Source organism: Erinaceus europaeus, chromosome 12 (genome assembly GCF_950295315.1).
Source record: "Erinaceus europaeus chromosome 12, mEriEur2.1, whole genome shotgun sequence".
NCBI classification, from domain to species: Eukaryota; Metazoa; Chordata; class Mammalia; order Eulipotyphla; family Erinaceidae; genus Erinaceus; species Erinaceus europaeus.
Genome location: NC_080173.1, coordinates 13,372,961 through 13,392,614, shown reverse-complemented (window position 1 = coordinate 13,392,614; position 19,654 = coordinate 13,372,961). Strand labels below are relative to the sequence as shown.

The 19,654-nt window shown below is 47.9% G+C and overlaps 1 long non-coding RNA gene across 1 annotated transcript; it reads right to left on the bottom strand.

Annotated features, from left to right (window-relative positions):
- Positions 1 to 10,963: 10,963 nt before the first annotated feature.
- LOC132541845 (uncharacterized) lies at positions 10,964 to 18,983 on the bottom strand. Its single transcript, XR_009552936.1, has 2 exons — positions 17,946 to 18,983; positions 10,964 to 11,627 (listed from the first exon to the last, which is right to left on the bottom strand). It is a non-coding gene; the product is annotated as an uncharacterized LOC132541845 (long non-coding RNA).
- Between the last annotated feature and the right edge of the window lie 671 nt (positions 18,984 to 19,654).

Genomic DNA, 19,654 nt, shown 5'->3' with positions numbered 1-19,654 from the left:
GAGCCATCTGGGGGAGGGAGATTCAGGGGAACTGTTTGCCAGGACGACCCGCTCACCGCTTTAAAGTTGGGGTGAGAGCGGCGAGGTCCTGGCGCGGGCGGCAGAGGGCGCCCGTGAGCACCGCGCCGGGGCTGCTCGGAATCTTTTCTCCAAATACCCCAGCCTGCTGAGGCCCGCTCCTTCCTTGCCCTCCTGTGACTTTGATTCCGAGGACAGAACATGATTAGATTATAAACGAACGGAGGAGGGGCCAGACACGGGCGCACACCTGGTTGAGCTCACAAGTTACCATGCGGAAGGGTCTGGGTTCGAGTCCCGCTCCCCACCTGCAGCGAGGATGCTTCACAAGTCGTGAAGCAGGTCTGTAGGTGTCTGTCTTTTCTCCTTCTCTGTCTCCCTCCCCTCCCCTCTCAATTTCTCTCTGTCCTATCCAACAAAATAGAATGGAGGGGGGAAAAAAAAAAAGGCCCCTGGGAGCGGTGGATTCGTAGTGCCAGCACGACCACCAGCTGGTAACTGAAGGGAGATAACAGAATACCCTCTGCTAATTCTGAGTATTGTTTTTTTTTCCCTCTTCTTTATTATTTTTTTCTTTTCAAAGGAAACTGATCCTGGTTTCATTTGCAAAAGAACAAGGCAAAATAACAACTGGTGCCAGGGCTAAAGTTTACACTTATTTGAAATCACTTTGCATTTGTAAGATCTCGAAGATTTTTCTTTCTTTCACTTTGTCCCTTCCTGCCCTCCTCTTGGCTTATGGTGGGTGACACTGGGGGTTGAACCTGGGACTTTACAGCCTCAGGCATGGAAATTTTTTACATAACCAGTATGCTATCTCTCCAACCTCACAAAACCCTTTCTGCATTATCCTCTCTTGGTGCTTATCAGCCCCATAGCAATGATCTCAAGGGGCATTTAGCTCAGATTATATTATTCTGTATCCTGGCAATGTGTTGCAGACACTTATTTTAATGTTTCCTTCATTTGATTATAAGTTCTTCAAGGCAGGAGATGCCTCTGTTCTTTCATTTCTTTTTCATTTCCTCACAGTGCCTGGTCGGTTTTCTGCTGCCGCTGCTCACAGTAAATACTCCACAAATAATAATTAACTCACTTAGCAATAACTTCCATCTTGTGAAATCATAGCCCTTTGGCTTCTCTGTCCTACCCTTCAAGACAAATTATTTCGTGAAATACAGAGGACAGGATCTCTCCCTGAGAACTAAATTCCTTTCATTGAAGACTTGTAGAGGGAATTCTAAGTGTGGAAATTGCCAAAAGCTGTTGATAAAATGTGCAGGGAAGTGGCCTGCTGCAGCTTCAGTTTATGAGTGGTGCAGGGGATTGAACCTGGGACTTTGGAGCCTCAGGCAGGAGAGTCTCTTTGCATAACCAGGATACTATCTACTCCACCCTCTTTCTTTTCTCTATATTAGAGCACTGCTCAGCTCTGGTTTATGGTGGTGCTGGGAATAGGACGTGGGAACTTTGGTGCCTCAAGTATGAAAGTCTTTTTGCATAACCACTATGTTGTCGACCCAACACTGTATCAAGTCAGTGCATCCTCACCACTACATTGTGAAATACACAAACATTTACAGATGAGGAAATGCATATTGAAAGATTGGGGAAAGATTGGGTAACTTGCCCAAGTTCACACTAGTCTCTGGTGGAGTCCAGGTTTGATCCTGATCCTGGGTGGTGAAGTCTGGGCTGTTACCTACTGAGTTAAACAGCACCATGAAGATAGAGATATGGACCATATCTGCATGTCTATGAGCTTTGGGCTTGGGAGAAGAGGAGGTGGTAGGGGGTTTTGTGCTTGCAGAAGTGGCTCAGACTGAAACCGAGCTGAGGTTGAAGGGCAGGGAATGGACGGAGCCATTTCATGCAGGGAAAATGAGGAGAGTCCACAGGAGCTGATCTGTGCGATCTGTGAGGGCCTGCGCTATAGTGGGCCTCGCCTGGATCCCAAATAGGAAGGAAGCAAGGAAGGGAGGCAGGGGTGAGTCAGGAAGATGGCTTAGCTTGTCAAAGCACCCGATTGATGCCTGAGGCCCTTGAAGTCACAGCTTCAATCCCTGGTACCAAATTATGCCAGAGCTGAGCAGTGTTTTGGGCCCCTCTCTCCTGTCTCTCTCATCCTCTTCATCTCATAGTAAACAGATTAATCTTTTTAAAAGAAAAAAGGGCCAGAGAGATAGCTCACCAGGCCTAGGGTGCACACCTTGCTATGAGTGAGACCCAAGTTCAAGCCCCAGAATAACATGGGAAGTGTATGGCCATGGGGGAAGCACTGGTGCTGTGGTGTCTTTCCCTTTGTATCTTCAAAAAATATTTTGTTGGGCATGGTAGATAGCATAATGGTTATGCAAAAAGACTCTCATGCCTGAGGCTCCAAAGTCCCAGGTTCAGTCTCCTGCACCACCATAAACGAGGGCTGAGCAATGCTCTGGTGGAAAAAAAAAAAAAAGGAAAAAAATATTTTGTTCATTTATTATGTATTGGACAAAGATAGAAGTCGAGAAGGAGAAGGGAGGAAGAGAGAGAGAGAGACCAACCCGCAGCCTTGTTTCACTGCTCATGAAGCTTTCCCCCTGCAGATGGGGACGGGGTGGGGGCGGATGGGGGATTTGAACCCAGGTCCCTGTGTCATTCATTGTGTATTGTAATATGTGTGCTCAACCAGGTGCCTCACCTCTTGGCCCCGTTTTTCTTTTTTAATTTTATTTATCTTTTTAATTTATTAGGGAATTAATGTTTTACATTCAACAGTAAATACAATAGTTTGTACATGCATAAAATTACCCAGTTTTCCATATAACAATACAACCCCCACTAGGTCCTCTGTCATCCTTTTTGGACCTGTATTCTCCCCCCACCCCAGAGTGTTTTACTTTGGTGCAATACGCCAATGTTTTTCTTTTCTTTTTTTTTAAGACAATCTTTTAAAAATTTATTTTAATGAGAGAAATACAAAGAGAAAAGACACAGTAAAAGATCAGTTCACTGCTCAGCTCTGGCTTGTGGTGGTGCTGGGGATTGAACCTGGGACCTCAGAGCCTCAGGTGTGAAAATCTTTTGTAGAGCCATTATGCTGTTTCCCCAGCCCCCAAATCTGTGTTTCTGTTTGAATGAAAAAGTGGCCTGGAGTAATGAAATCTCACATCTGTGAAACCCAGTCCTGGGAATACAACCAAAACCAGAAACAAAAACTAAAATGAATAAAGGAATGAATGAATAAGAAATGAACTTCGGTACTCCAGAGGCCAGTCTCTATTTGTTGTGGCAGGTTTCTGACACCATCTTAAATCCTGGAAGTGAAGAGGCAGCTGGGCAGGTGACTCAGTCACTAACGCACAAGCTTTGCAAAAACCTGAGGTCAGAGAGGCGCTCTAATCCCTTTCTCTCTCTCTCTCTCTCTCTCTCGATTTATTAATAAATCTTAATGAAAGAAAATGAGTGGCACTCAAGCCTGACTCCCTGCTCACAGCAAGCCAGCTAAGTCAAGTCCCCAGTTGGCCTCAGAGCCTCAGGTCCTGGATGGCATAGGAGGCTCCTGCCCTGAGCACTTGCAGTCTTCGCCACCAATTATCACTAGCCTGTGTGAGCCTCTGCCTGTCAATTAGCAAAGATCTACCAGTCTTCAAGTGGCTGTACAGTCAGTCATTCTGTTGTATATCCGACTCACCTACCCCAGACCTCACCAGCAGTGAATGACAATGAAGCCAGAGTAACATTAATAGTTTCAGTCTCGGTAGCCCGGAGCCCTGGAGCCCTTGCCTGCTCATTCAGGAATCTGGCTGCATTCTTTAAAGTCTTTCCTGGTTATTTCTGGATTGCCCAAGCAGTTTACCTCACACACGTGCTCAGCCACAGAGCCTCTGGTTGTATTTTGCCCTGGCCTCTTAAGTCACTCTGCTCAGCAGTCCGTGACACCTCTGTCTGCCCTGACTGGGAACAGGTACAGCCTGCTACTGTTCCACTAAATGCCATGGGAGGTGTGAGCGCTGCACTGTGACCTGTGGCCCCATGGGCCTTCTCAGATTGTGAAGAATGGCCCCTCTAGTACACTGGGGGGCAGGTGGTATGTCAGCTGTGGCACCGGGGTCAAACCCAGGGCCTCACACAGGCAAGGTATGAGGTCTGCAGCTGAGCCACCTCCCCAGCCCTAGGTGCATTTCTTCACCTGGAAGAGCTCTTCAGTAAAGGAGAGCAGAGGTATCACAAACAGCTTGTTGCTGGCCTCGGGAGCAGTGGCAGCAATGATGTCACAGGACATTCTTCAGCTGGGCAGGCACTGTGAACTGTCAGTCCGGCAGCTGTTCCTTCTCCATCTTCCCCACAGAACTAAGCCATATTGGGCAGCTCTGTGCTTCAGGGGAGGCAAGCCCCTCCCCAACCCCCGGAGGGCGAATCCTGCTTTCCCCATTAGTCTGCACCAACCCATCTGATAGATCTATTCCCTTTGCCAGGAAGTGTTTTAGAAAAAGATCTACGTTGCAGTTCTGGCAAGTGTGGGAAAGTTAGAAAATTGGGAAAATAGCAGCCTCTCCTTGGGGCTGGGGACTTGGTGAAGAAGTGATGGGTGAGACTGCTGCGGCCCTGGCCACCGGGTTTGCTGAAGGACTGTGATGCAGGGATGGCAGGGCAGAGGCCCTGAGGAGGCTCCAGAATTGCTGGGACAGTCGGCCCAGAAACCTCTGCTCGCAGACCTTTTGTTGTGATCCAGAGCCAAATATCTTTACATTCTAACATTTCCTGATGTGGGAAGCATTTCAGTGAAAGAGAAGGTTGGATTTAAAACAATCTCCTTACTTATGGATGAGTAAGAAATATCCCACTGTGTGGTCTGCCCGTAGTGTTCATGCACTCATCTGTGGATGAGCATTTGGACTGTCACCACCTTTGACTATTGTGAATAAGGCTGCTATAAACATTTGTGTGCTGAAAAAAGATCTCCTTACTGTTTCAGTCATTTAAAGTTCAGTGTTCTGTGACAAGTCAAAATCATCTTAAGGGATATGATTAACATTTCCCAGATCTTTTTTGAAATAATAGTTCCCTGGAAGAATGGGTCATAGCGAATCAGTCAGAAAATGAACTGACATGTGCAAACTACCTTTCAGGGAAGAAGAAGAAGATGAAGAAGAAAAAAAAAAAAAAACAGCTAATGAATGTTGACTTTGGCAGGACTAGGTTCTAAGCACATTTTGTTTTTAGAGCACATCACTGAGATCTGCTAGCCAAACAAAAACAGCCTCTTCACTGTGTAAAACTTGACAAGGCTCAGCCATTCTTGTGCTGCTTTGCTGGGCTCTCACTACAGCCCTGCTGTCATTACGCTATGTTGTGTCAAAAAGTCAAGATGCACAAAGGATGGTGTATTACACCAAAGTAAAGGACTCTGGGAGCTTACGGGTCCTGATACATGATGGTGGAAGAGACCTAGGCGAAGGGGTTAGGGGGTCAGAATGTTTTGTAGAAAACAGAACTTTTACACATGGACCAACAATTGTATTTACTGCTTACTGTAAACTATTAATCCCCCAATAATTTTTTTTAGTGCAGAAAGGAGGGGGCTTAGAGTGTGATGTGGAAAACTGAGGAATGTTACACATGTACCAACTAATATATATATATATATATATATATATTAAAGATTTTATTTATTTATGAGAAAGATAGGAGGAGAGAGAAAGAACCAGACATCACTCTGGTACATGTGCTGCTGGGGATCGAACTCAGGACCTCATGCTTGAGAGTCCAAAGCTTTACCACTGCACCACCTCCTGGACCACACAACTACTATATTTTACTGTCGACTGTAAGCCATTATTCCCACCACCCCCACCAGCCCCCCAATAAAGGGAAAAAATGCAGCAAGGAGTGGTCCAGGAGGTGGTGCAGTGATAAAGCTTTGGACTCTCAAGCATGAGGTCCTGAGTTCGATCCCTAGCAGCACCTGTGCCAGAGTGATGTCTGGTTCTTTCTCTCCCATCTTTCTCATTAATAAATAAATTAAAATCTTTTTTTAAAATGCAGAAAGGAGAAAGTTAATAGTAAGTAAGAGATTAAGATCAGATCTCAGACAATCCTGCTTTAAAACCTAAGGTTGCAACCAAAGTTGGCTGTGAGTTGAACTTTTATTTTTCCTTAACTCAAGTCAAACGAATTCACCCAGCTAGAAAGCCCATCATAAAAGCAGGGAAGACTTCCTCATGTGACTTGTGAGTGCTGTAGAAAGGTGCCACAAACCTTTTGTACTGAAGTCTGGGGTCACTGAACAGAGCTTAAACGTTCTGGAGAAGTGTAACAGTGTGTCTCTATTTATCAAGAGCAGATGACCTTGGCGTTGCCGTGGGTCATTTCCTGTGTTTACCAATAACACACATTTCACTGGCTGCTCTGCAGAGCTGTTGCCTCTCGTAAAATTATTACTTAATGGAGTTTTTAAAAACAAGTGGACTTGAATAATGTGTAATATTCCACTGGTCTCTTCTGCTCCTTTCTGGACACGTCTGTCTGTTCCCAGAAACCCCTGCCTGCTCCCAAGTGTTGCACAACTTTTGCTTGTGCTGCTCGTTCCCTTTGCCTCAAGACCTCCTTTCCCTCATCTGCTCCTTGCACAACAGGTCTAACTCAAACTCTAGTTCTTCCTCTGTGGGGTGTGACTGAGGTGCTGAGACAGTCCCCAAGCCTTCCCAATGGCACCAGGTCTGCAGACACTCTGCTGACTCCAGCTGAGTGACCTTGCACAGATGAATGGCCTCACTGGTGTGGATGTCTCATTTGCTTCTCTGTACACTGAGTAGAGGGGTCACCTAAGCCCTGGGACTATCTGAAGACGACATGGAAAGCGCCTTCTGTCTGTCTGGCACAACAGAAGTATTCTGTGAACAGAACTCTTGTTACTTGAACACACGTCTTTTCATTTTCATTGTTTCGTGAGGATTTGTTTTCCTGCTTGCCTTTTCCACTAGACTATGAGCAAGACAAGGATCAAGTCTTCATTCTTGTTGTTTTCCACTTAAAAAAAAGATAGATAGATAGATAGATAGGTAGATAGATAGATAGATAGATGGATGGATGCAGAAAAAGACCACAGCACTGAAGCTTGTTTCAGTGCACAGGGTCCTTGGCTTGAACCTGGGTCGAACACATGGTTCACTATCTGGTGAGATATTCACTGATTTTTTTTTTTTTTTGGTATTATGTTTATTTATTGGATAGAGACAGCCAGAAGTTGAGAGGGGAGGGGAAAATAGAGAGGAAGAGAGGCACCTGCAGCCCTGCTTCACCACTTGTAAAGCTTCCCCCTGCAAGTGGGGACTGGGAACTTGAACGTGGGTCCTTGCTGTAACATGCATTCAACAGAGCGCACCACCACCTGACCCTTTCCCCCCCCACACTTTTTAAGTCATCTTTATTGAGGGCCCAGACGGTGGTACACCTGGTTGAGCACACATGTTACCATGCATGAGCACGGGGGCGGGGGCTGGGAGGTGGTGCACCTGGCTGAGCACACCTGTTACTATGCACAAGCACCCAGGTTCAAGTCCCTGGTCTTCACAAAGCACAAGTGATGAAGCCATGCTGCAGGTCTCTCTCTCTCTTTCTCTCTCTCTATCTCCCCTTTCCCTTTGGACTTCTTTGTTTCTAGCCAATAAAATAAAAATAAGACAGAAGAACTAAAAACAAAAAAAGTCATCTTTAATGAGATTTAGTTGGTATAATTCACACACAATAAAATTCATTCATTGATTGGAAATGGGCAGTTCAATTGTTCAATAAATGATAACACCCAACTCCTAGTACAATTCCAAGGTTTACAACCTTTTCATCACAGAGTACCTCTATACCCTTTTTTAAATGAGAGAAAAAGCTTCACACGGGCGCGGTGATAAAGCTTTGGACTCTCAAGCATGAGGTCCCGAGTTTGATCCCTGGCAGCACATGCGCCAGAGTGATGTCTGGTTCTTTCTTTCTCCTTCTGTCTTTCTCATAAAAAAAAGAAAGAAAGAAAAAGCTTCACGTGGGACACAGAAAGAGAAACCAGGGTACCACTCCAGTTTGTGCATCACTGGCATCTCAACCGGGAACCTCGAGTCTTGGACTCCACCAGTTAAGCCTTTCCCCAGCCCCTTCATTTCCTCTTAGTCAGTCTCTGTATCCAGCTCTGGCCCCAGGCAACTGCCAGTCAGCTTTCTTTCTTTTCTTTTCTTTTTCTTTTTTGCCTCCAGGGTTATCACTGGGGCTCCATGTCTGCACTAGGAATCCACTGCTCCTGGAGGCCTTTTTTTTTTTTCATTTTTGTTGCCCTTATTGTTGTTCTTTTTTTAAATATGTATTTATTTATTCCCTTTTGTTGCCATTATTGTTTTATTGTTGTAGTTATTATTGTTGTTATTGATGTCATCATTTTGGATAGGAAAGAGAGAAATGGAGATAAGAAGGGAAGACAGGGAGAGAAAGATAGACACCTGCAAACCTGCTTCACCACTTGTAAAGCAACTCCCCTGCAGGTGGGGAGCTGGGGGCTCGAACCAGGATCCTTACATCAGTCCTTGCGCTTTGCACCACCTGTGCTTAACGCACTGTGCTATCGACTTCCTGTTATTCTTTTTATTTATTTTTTAATTTGCTTCCCCCTCTTTTGTTGCCTTTGTTGTTTTTGTTATTGTTACTGTTATTGATGTCATCATTGTTGAATAGGACAGAGAGAAATGGAGAGAGAAGACAGAGGGGGAGAGAAAGATAGACACCTGCAGACCTGCTTCACCGCCTGTGAAGCGACTCCCCTGCAGGTGGGGAGCCAGGGGGCTCGAACCGGGATCTTTATGCTGGTCCTTGTGCTTCGTGCCACATGTGCTTAATCCACCGTGCTATCACCTGACCCCCTGTTGTGCTATCACCTGACCCCCTGATGTTCTTATTATTATTGCTGTTGTTGGATAGGACAGAGAGAAATCAAGAGAGGAAAGGAAGACAGAGGGGGAGAGAAAGACAGACACCTGCAGACCTGCTTCACCACTTGTGAAGCGACTCCCCTGCAGCTGGGGCGGGGGGGGGGGGTGAGGCTTGAACCAGCATCCTTACACCTGTCCTTGTGCTTTGCCCCATGTGCGCTTAACCTGCTGCGCTACCGCCCAGCCCCTAGCCAATCAGCTTTCTGACTGCCACTCTAGATGACTATTGCCTACTGGAGAATTTAATGTAAGTGGAATCATGCAGCAGGTACTTCTTTGCATCTGATGAGTGCTGGAACTAGTCAGTTGTTCATCTGCTAAATGTTAGTCCATGTTATGAATATATCATAGTTTGTTTATCTCTTCATATCTTGATTGATATTTGGTGGTTTCAGTTTGGAATTTTATTTATAAAGCTGTTGTGAACATTATTGTATAACTCCTCTCTCTCTTGCTGGACACAGTTTTCATTCCTCTCAGATAACTTCATAAGAAACTACCCAGCTGGTTTCCCAAGTGACTAGAACTCTACCACTGTCAGAGCAAAGCTCTTCAGAGTCCTCGCTACTCCACGCCCTCTCACAGCCTCGCCAGCACCTACCATGGATAGTTAACATTATTATTATTATTATTATTATTATTATTATTATTATTATTATTACCTCCAGGGTTATTGCTGGGGCTTGGTGACTGTACTACAAAACTACTGTTCTGGCAGCCACCTTTTTTCTATTGTTCTTGCTATTATTGTTGTCGGTGTTGCCGCTGTTGTTGGATAGGAAAGAGTAAAGTTGAGAGAGGAGGAGGAGACAGAGAGGGGAAGAGAAAGACACCTGCAGACCTGCTTCATCTCTTCCAAAGTGACCCCTCTGCAGGTGGGGAGGCAGGGGCTTGAACCGGGATCCTTGCTCCAGTCCTTGCACTCCACATTATGTGTGCTTAACCTGGTGCGCTACCTCCCGGTCCCAGTTGATTTTATTTGAATCATTCTGATGGGTGTCTGGGAGTATCTGTCTCATTGTGGTATTACTGGTATTTCTGATGATGTATGATGGTGAGCATGTTTCTGCGCTGGCCATACATATACTTTCTTGTAAAGTGACAAAGTCCCCCACCCCCACCTTTTTTTTCTCTTTTATTTAAGAAAGGGTTAATTTAAAAAGCCATAGGGTAGGAGGGGTACAACTCCACACAATTCCCACCACCCAATCTCCATATCCCACCCCCTCCCCTGATAGCTTTCCCATTCTCCATCCCTCTGGGAGCATGGACCCAGGGTCATTGTGGGTTGCAGAAGGTGGAAGGTCTGGCTTCTGTAATTGCCTCCCCGCTGAACATGGGCGTTGACTGGTCAGTCCATACTCCCAGTCTGCCTCTCTCTTTCCCTAGTAGGGACCCCCACCCTTTTTAAGATTGGTTTATATTTAAGACAGAGAGAGAGAGAGATGGAGCCAGAGCATCACTCTGACACATTCAACACTGGTGCTCAAACTCAGAATGTCAGGCTTAAGAGTCCAATGCTGGAAGTCAGGCGGTAGCGCAGCGGGTTAAGTGCAGGTGGTGCAAAGCACAAGAACCAGCGTAAGGATCCCAATTCGAGCCCCCTGGCTCCCCACCTGCGGTGAAGCAGGTCTGCAGGTGTCTAGGTTTCTCTCCCCCTCTCTGTCTTTCCCTCCTCTCTCCATTTCTCTCTGTTCTATCCAACAATGATGACATCAATAACAACAGCAATAAAATAACAAGGGAAACAAAAGGGAATAAGTAAATAAATAAATAAATATTTTAAAAATTAAAAAAAAAAGGAGTCCAATGCTTTCTCCACTGTTCCACCTCAGAGGCTGCATCACTTTTCCATCTTTTTTTTCCCCTAAGATTTACTTATTTATTAACAAGAAACAGAGAAAGAAAGAGCCAGACATCACTCTGGTACATGTGCTGCCAGGGATTGAACTCAGGACCTCATGCTTGAGAGTCCGATGCTTTATTCACTGGGCCACCTCCCGGACCACACTTTTCCATCTTTTAAGTAAATAGCCTCTTGACTATTGAGTTGTGAAAGTCCTTTATCTGGATGCAAGTCTTTTGTGTGACACTTGCTTGACAAAGACTTTCTCCCAGTCTTAAGTTTAGGGAAGTTGAATGTATCTGTTCTTCATTTTGTGATGACTATTATTTATTTCTATTGAAAGGGTTTTCCCTTCTCCATGGAGTCACCTTTGTTGTATCTGGTTTAGGGTCCCACTGGTCTTTGCACACGGACCTTGTGTTGTCATCTTAGGGAGCCCACTGTGGCTGACTTAGTTTCCCTTTGCCACAGGCAGGGAACTGTCAGCAGATGCCATCAAAGCAGGCATGAGGTTGCTGTCCTTTGTGCTGCCCATGGTCAGCTGTCTGTTTCCTTTTTTTTTCCCCATTTTCTGCTTGACTGTGGCAGGAAGTCAATTCATTTCTGTATTCACAGAAACCCACACACAGGCACTCTACCAATGTTGGTCTTGGTCAGCACCTCCAGGGACACAGCCCTATGTCTTCTGGTTGGCAAAATCCAATCCAGAGGTCTTCTGGTCCATCCTCTTCATTTTACTAGAATGTTCCTTTCCCAAGGATGCTCCTTAGTCCTTAACACCCTCAGCACCACTTCTTGGGTTTGACACAGGCCTAATAAACAGGGAAACTGAGCTGAGAACTGGCTTAACAGGGGGACATAGGACCTAAATGAGTAAAGTGAGGTTCAAGGGAGGACAAGTCATGTGGCCAGGCAGTAGAAGGACTGAGTCTCCCGGATGGGGATCTTTCTGCTGCTTTCATGACTGTCACTCTCCAAGCCTCACACAGGGGCCGGATACTGTGCATTATGGCTCCCAAGGCAGACTTTTAAATAAGCAACCAAGTGAGTGAATCAGCATTTATATGAGCTGACTTTGGCTTATGACTCTGTGTGTATGTGTGTGTGTGTGGTGTGTGTGTGTGTGGTGTGTGTGTGTGTGTGGTGTGTGTGTGTGTGGTGTGTGTGTGTGGTGTGTGTGTGTGTGGTGTGTGTGTGTGTGGTGTGTGTATGTGTGTGGTGTGTGTGTGTGGTGTGTGTGTGGTGTGTGTGTGGTGTGTGTGGTGTGTGTGTGTGGTGTGTGTGGTGTGTGTGTGTGGTGTGTGTGTGGTGTGTGTGTGTGTGTGTGGTGTGTGTGTGTGGTGTGTGTGGTGTGTGTGTGGTGTGTGTGTGTGGTGTGTGTGGTGTGTGTGCGGTGTGTGTGTGTGGTGTGTGTGTGGTGTGTGTGTGTGTGTGGTGTGTGTATGGTGTGTGTGTGTGGTGTGTGTGTGTGTGGTGTGTGTGTGTGTGTGGTGTGTGTGTGTGGTGTGTGTGTGTGTGGTGTGTGTATGTGTGTGGTGTGTGTGTGGTGTGTGTGTGGTGTGTGTGTGTGGTGTGTGTGTGTGTGTGGTGTGTGTGTGTGTGGTGTGTGTGTGGTGTGTGTGGTGTGTGTGTGTGGTGTGTGTGTGTGGTGTGTGTGCGGTGTGTGTGTGTGGTGTGTGTATGGTGTGTGTGTGTGTGGTGTGTGTGTGTGTGGTGTGTGTGTGTGTGTGTGGTGTGTGTGTGGTGTGTGTGTGTGGTGTGTGTGGTGTGTGTGTGTGGTGTGTGTGTGTGTGTGGTGTGTGTGTGTGTGGTGTGTGTGTGTGTGGTGTGTGTGGTGTGTGTGTGTGGTGTGTGTGGTGTGTGTGCGGTGTGTGTGTGTGGTGTGTGTGTGTGGTGTGGGTGTGTGTGTGGTGTGGGTGTGGTGTGTGTGTGTGTGGTGTGTGTGTGTGTGTGTGTGTGTGTGTGGTGTGTGTGTGGTGTGTGTGTGGTGTGTGTGTGTGTGGTGTGTATGTGTGTGTGTTTTCACTCAGGACCATTCCTACTGTGCAGTAAATCTTCTGTTCTTTCTTAGCCACTCTCTAGTCTCTGTTCCCACTAGGGCACATGTATTCCACAGAGAGGGTCTATAGTTATTATCAGTACAAGGGCTTGTTTCTGTTGGATAGTTGGAAAAGTCAGAACACTTTTTTTTTGCATAAAAAATGTTAAAAATAATGATAAACCATGACTTTTCTAACAACCTAATAGCTGAAATCAGTGCATCTCTTGAAGCCATCTCCTTGGACCCCATACAACACACACAAACACACACACACACACCCTTCCTCCTCAAGCTCCCCACTCCAGCCAGCTGCCACTCCTTACCTCTACACTCCCCAGGGCTCTATCCCATGGCTGTGAGCGATGACCTTGCTGTCTGTCCTCCCTGCCAGTGGCCACCATCCCCTCCCTGAGGGGAGTGGCAGATCCTAAGAAGGCAGCTCTCACTCCTCCAGCTGCCAGGCCAGCACCAGTTAGTCTGGCAGTGACAAGTTCCCAAGGAGACAGCAGTGGGGAAGCCTGGTGAAGCCATCTGTGAAAGCATTGTCAGCCAGTCCCTGTACCCCAGGACACAGGTCCCGTGGGCTCCAGACTCAGGCCCTCCCTCCTAGCAGCCTCTCAAGCCTCAGCGTCCCCCTGCCCAGGCGCAGATCCTGGCTTCACCACCAGCCGTGAATGACCTTGAGCAGCTCTGTGAACTTGACTTTCCTTCTAGTAAATGAGGTCAATAACCGCTCCTGCCTTATAAATGAGACAATGCTCACAAATAAAGCACTTTGGCAAGGTGCCTAGCACACAAGTGCTTGAGACATAAGCCATTATTAATAGTAGTATCAGCATCATCATTACATTAACACAAACTCCAGTGGCAGCCACTTGGCCATCTTCCTCCTTTATAGACTCGTAGAGAAACAGTGCCTTTCCTTGAGCTCCAGGTCTAGAGCTGCTTCCTAACGGTCAGGGTCCCCCGAGATCCGGGAGGTGTCCTACGCTTGTGCCATGGGATCAGGTGCCATGCTCCCATGTCTTGGAACTGGGCCTCTGTCCTCTGTCTGCCATGGCTGCCCTGCCTACATGCACACAACCGTATGTTGGGGATAGCCAGTACTGTACCCTGAGCTGGTCCAGAATATAGCAGCAGCTCTGGCTGCTGCCCCTGGTTCCCCACCCCACCCCCGCCATGGCATTAGCTCTCTGGTCAGGCTCCAAGCTCCAGGAGAGACTGGCAGCTGCCCCAAACCTCAGCCACAGAAGTAGCAGGCGACAGCACCTCCCTGCCCCTGGCCAGTGCCCTGGCCACCCCGCAGCTCCCAGCAGTCTTTTCCCTGTCACTCAGGCTTCCACCGAGAGAGATTAGCATTCAGAGGGAGGATGGATAGATAAGCAAGGGGCAGCCACCTCTTGTCTGTCTGCGAGCTGTGATTCACTGGGGAAGCAGAGCCCCTTGCGGGGAGGTGGTCAGGCTTAGAGCACACTGACGGTTGGGGCAGGGTTGTGGGCACACACAGGCTTCACTGGTACCCTCTCATCCAGTCTTACTGGATGCTGCCCTCCCCCCGCAATTTGTTTAAGGATTGCCCAGTACCAGCTGGTGTGCATGTGGTGGGCAGGGCAGGAAGGCCCACAAGACACTGAGATGAAGAACCCTAGCTATTCCGAACCTCCAAATTAGACGGCACTCACTGTCCAGTGACTAGGAGCTCACCGCCATCCTAGCTCCACACACTGAATGTTTCCTAAGTGCATGAAGAGCTCTATTGTCCAGTCTAACTCTGACATCTATAGGGATAATTGTGAGAGCATGGTAAGAGCATAGGGGAGCTCCCATTATAAAGATGGAGGTCTGAAAAGACACCCCAGCTGTCAGTCTCTTCCTTTCATGGATTGAGCATAGAGAAAAGCTTTGCTGACTCAGTTTCCCCTTGTCAGTCTCCCAAGCATCACAAGAATCTACACCCCCTGACACTTAACTCATTTCCTTGTTACAAACCAAATGGTTTGCCTGCTTAGAGTTCACTATAGTTCACCTTCTTTTGATCACACATATTTCATTCTGCCTTGACCAAAAGGCCTTTCTTTCTATTTCCTTCACCTCCACTTTGGTTTAACTGCTCTATTTTATCTCTCTGCCTTCAAGGCTCTTTTCTGTCTGCTTCTCTCTTACCACTAATCACTCCGGAACTCCCCTTTACCACTATCAATTCTCTTCATTCCTAAGAACTTTTGCCATGAAAGTTCTGACCTTCAAAGCCCACCACTATTGCCTCATGTGAAAAATGTCCTTTGTTCCCTTCTGCTACTTAAACCCTGCCTTCTGTACAATAAAGTAGATCATGTGATTAAAATGGTCTCCTGGTCCTTTTCTGGTTTTAGTCACTAGAGTCAACACGAGGGGCCAGTGACAAGGCTTACCTCTGCTGTGAGACCCCCACTCACTCGAGTGCCAGCATACATCAATTCCAAGAGAGAAGTCTTCTTGCTATCTCCAGTTGACACGTGAAGAAACGTAAGGCAGGGCGGAGGGTAGATAGCATAATGGTTATGCAAACAGACTAACATGCCTGAGGCTTCAAAGTCCCAGGTTCAGTCCCCCACACCACCGTAAACTAAGCCAGAGCTGATCAATGCTCTGGTAAGAAGAAAAAAGAAAGAAACTTAAGGCATGTGGCTCGGGAGATGGCACAGTGGATAAAGCCTTGGACTCTCAAGCATGAGGCCCTGAGTTCAATCCCTGGCAGCACAAGTACCACAGTGATATCTGGTTCTTTTTCTCTCTCCTCCTATCTTTCTTGTTAATAAATAAATAAAATAAATGAAATAAAGAAACCAAGGCACAGAGGCATTCAGTACCTGTCATCCTCCAGGCCACTCAGGTGGCAGTGGTGTCAAAAGTTGAGATCAGAGGCGCTGTGCCACCTCTCTCCTTCCCCAACCCCCCAACCCCCCTCACCACCTTAACCAGTGGTGCTGGAGACTGAATCCAAGACCTCGATCCTCAGGCATTAAAAGTTGTTTGCGGGAGTTGAGCAGTAGTTCAGCGGGTTAAGCACAAGTGGCGCAAAGTGCAAGGACCAGCATAAGGATCCCAGTTCGAGCCCCTGGCTCCCCACCTGCAGGGGAGTCGCTTCACAAGCAGTGAAGCAGGTCTGTAGGTGTCTATCTTTCTCTCCCTCTCTCTGTCTTTCCCTCCTTTCTCCATTTCCCTGTCTTATCCAACAACGATGACAGCAATAACTACAACAATAAAGACAACAAAGGCAACAAAAGGGAATAAATAAATACATATTTAATTTTTTTTAAGTTGTTTTCAGGGGCCGGGCAGTAGCGCAGTGGGTTATATGCACATAGTGTGAAGCACAAGGACTAGTTTGAGGCCCCAGCTCCTCATCCACAGGAAGGTCACTTCACAAGCGGTGAAGCAGGTCTGCATGTGTCTGTCTTCCTCTCTCCCTCTCTGTCTTCCCCTCCTCTCTCCATTTCTCTCTGTCCTATCCAACAACAATAACAGCAGCAACAACAACAATGGGGGGAAAAAGTGGCCTCCAGAAGCAGTGGATTATTCATAGTGCAGACACTGAGCCCCCATAATAACCCTGGAAGAAAAAAAAAAGTCAATTGTATAACCACTGTGCTGTCTCCCTAGCCCTTTGCCATCACTTCCTAATGGCACCCCAGGTGTGGAGTGACAGGCTTTCTGCCTCAGCTCTATCTCCCTGACTGCCCATAACCCTTCCTATTATGGTTTGTCTGCCAAGCCCTTGAACTTGCTTGCTCCCACTTCCAAGCCACTCTTTCCCAGGAAACTCAGCCTCTCAGGGACACTGGGTCCCTCCTCACTGCTTCACACCTCCCCATGTCAGGAGGTAGTGGGCTGAAGAAGGGCGTCTGGGTCCTGGGCCACTGTCTGCAGAGGAGCTGGAGACCGAGGGTGGCACCTTGCTGCAGCAGGAGCTGCAAATGTGCAGACTGTGCAGAGCCCAGGGGTGGAAGAGCCCCAGGAATAAGAGGCGAGCGTGGGCCAGGCGTGTGGGGAAGGTGTAAACACAATCTGCTTCCTGGGGAGAGAGCCCCTCCCTCCCAGCCCACATGGCATCCCAGCTGCCAGGGTCTCTGGCAGGCAGCCTCCGAGTCTGGACACACACCTCCTCCCCCACCCCCCAGGGCCACCAGCCCCTTGTCGTTTCCCCTTCATCTGAGCTATCCCTGCAGGAGCTGCACCGCCCCCCCCCCCTCCTGAGTACCCCCAGGTTCTTAGCACAGTGCTGCAAAGGGGGTGTCACTCCATGAACACATGTCTGGGCTATGAGCCAGCCCCCAGACAGTGAGGTGACCTTGGCCTGACAATTCCTCAGACCAGTGGAAGGAAACAGGCAACTTGGAAATGGCAAGAACAGGGCAAGGCCAAGACCACAGGAACAGGGAGCAGCCAGATGAGAAAACAAACGTGAAGATGGGAGCAGACAAGGCAGCTCGGGTCCCTCAGCCAGACAGTGCTGTCACCAGCAAGGCCACTGCCTCCCAGGAACAAGACAGGCCGACAGGAGCAGAGATAGACAGTGATGAACTCAGGGCCCCTGTCAAATGGGCCACTTTGGCATGGCTCCCACACAGAGCTGCTTCCTGGTATGACACTGGCCCATCATCACCCTGCCCTCCAACACACACACACACACAGACTCACTTCCAGAGGCTCCCCAGAATTCCCATGCTCATAGCGGTGGCCCCTCCCCCTCAGTCCAGAGTGGGTTCCCTTTACCCCTCCCATCTCACTAAAGATGTGGAGCACAACTGGGGCACAGCAGGATGGGCAGTGAGGCTGGACAGGAAGGCAAGAGGCATTAGGTGGGGGGTAGGGGCTTTGGGAGATGAAGTGCTTCCTCCAGACAGTTGGGAGCAGCTGCCTGCAGGGTCTGTGCCTGGATGGCAGCACCAGAAGCCGGAAATCTGCTTTTATCTCTGCTCAAGATCAGGCAGGATTGGAGAGAGAGAAATGGCAGAGCAGCTGGGGGCAAAGGAGGCAGCCGCCAGTCACTGAGCAGTCAGTGAGTTGACACAAACAAGCAGCCCACTTCCCCCACCCCACCCCCTACCTGCAGGCTGAAAACACCCTCAGAAGACAGGCAGTGGGCTGCTTGCTGCCAGCTGTAGGCAGACATGTCACAGATCTGACCTGTGTTTCTGGCTGATTGATTCAGCAGAGCAGCTAGTGACAGGGGGAAGGAAGCTCAGGGCACCAGGAAGAGACAAGTGAGCCATCGGGACAGAGTGCACCCTGACAGACTGCCTTTCCCCCATAGCCCTTGACCTCCAGCCCCAACAGTAACTGACTCTGCAGCACTGGGCAAACTAAATAGTTAGCCTTCCTCTGGGTTTCTTCTTTTCAAAAATGTGAAAACTAACAGGACAGTCTCCTTGTGTTCATGTGATAATTGAATCAGAGAAAGAATGTGAGGCAGGGGCCAGGCAGTGGTGTACCTGGTTAAGCATATACATTACAGTGTGCAAGGACCCAGGTTCAAGCCCCTGGTCCCCACCTGTAGGGGGAAAGCTTCACAAGTGGTGAAACAGGGCTGCAGGTGTCTCTCTTCCTCTCTATCTCCTCCCTTCTCAAGTTCTCTCTGTCTCTATACTGTAGTAATTAATTAAATAAATAAATAAAAGTATTGGGGGTCGGGTGGTAGTGCAGGGGGTTAAGAGCACGTGGCACGAAGCACAAGCACTGGCATAAGAATCCTGGTTTGAGCCCTCGGCTCCCCACTTTCGGGGGGCAGCTCACTTCATAGGCAGAGAAGCAGGTGTCTATCTTTCTCTCCCCTCTCTGTCTTCCCCTCCTCTCTCAATTTCTCTCTGTCCTGTCTAACAACGATGACCGCAATAACAACAATAATAATCAAAACAACAATTAAAAAAAAAAACAAGGAGGGACCAGGTAGTGGCACACCTGATTGGGTGCACATGTTACAGTGCGCAAAGATCCAGGTTCGAGCCCCTGGTCCCCACCTGCATGGGGAAGCTTCATGAGTGGTGAAGCAGGGCTGCAGGTGTTTCTCTGTCTCTGTCCTTCTCTATCACCCGTTTCCCTCTCAATTTCTAGCTGTCTCTATCCAATAAATAAAGATGAAAAAAAAAAAACAAACAAAGGCAACAAAAGGGGGGAAATAGTCTCCAGGAGCAGTGGATTCATGGTGCAGGCATCGGGCCCCAGCAATAACCCTGGAGGCAAAATAAAGTACTAAAGAGAGAAAGAGAATGAATGAGAGGCAAAGCTGGGCAGTGGTGCACCTCATAAAGTGGACGTGTTAGAATGCTCAAAGACACAGGTTCAAGACCTTGGTCCCCACCTGCAGGGGGGGAAGCTTCACAAGTAGTGAAACAGGGCTGCAGGTATCTCTCCTTCTCTCTCAATTTTTCTCTGTCTCTATCCAATAAATAAATAAATTAATTAATTAATTAAAAGAGATAGAGAGAAGGGGGGCTGGGTGGTGGCACACTGGTTGAGTTCACGTTACAATATGTAAGGACCCAGGTTCAAGGCCCCAGTCCCCATCTGCAGGGGGAAAGCTTCACAAGTGCTGAAGTAGGTCTGCAAGTGTCTCTGTCTCTCTTCTTCTCTATCTCCCCCTCCCTCTCGATATCTGGCTGTCCCTAGCAAATAAATAAATGCTGGGAAATTGTGCAGATGCAGTCACATCTGCCATGTCTTCCCCTCAGGCTACTAGTTCCCGTGAGAGTTGGGACATTCTGGGAGTGCCTGTTCCGCCATGTTATGCCCTCAGGGCATTGTCTATATCCCCTTGAT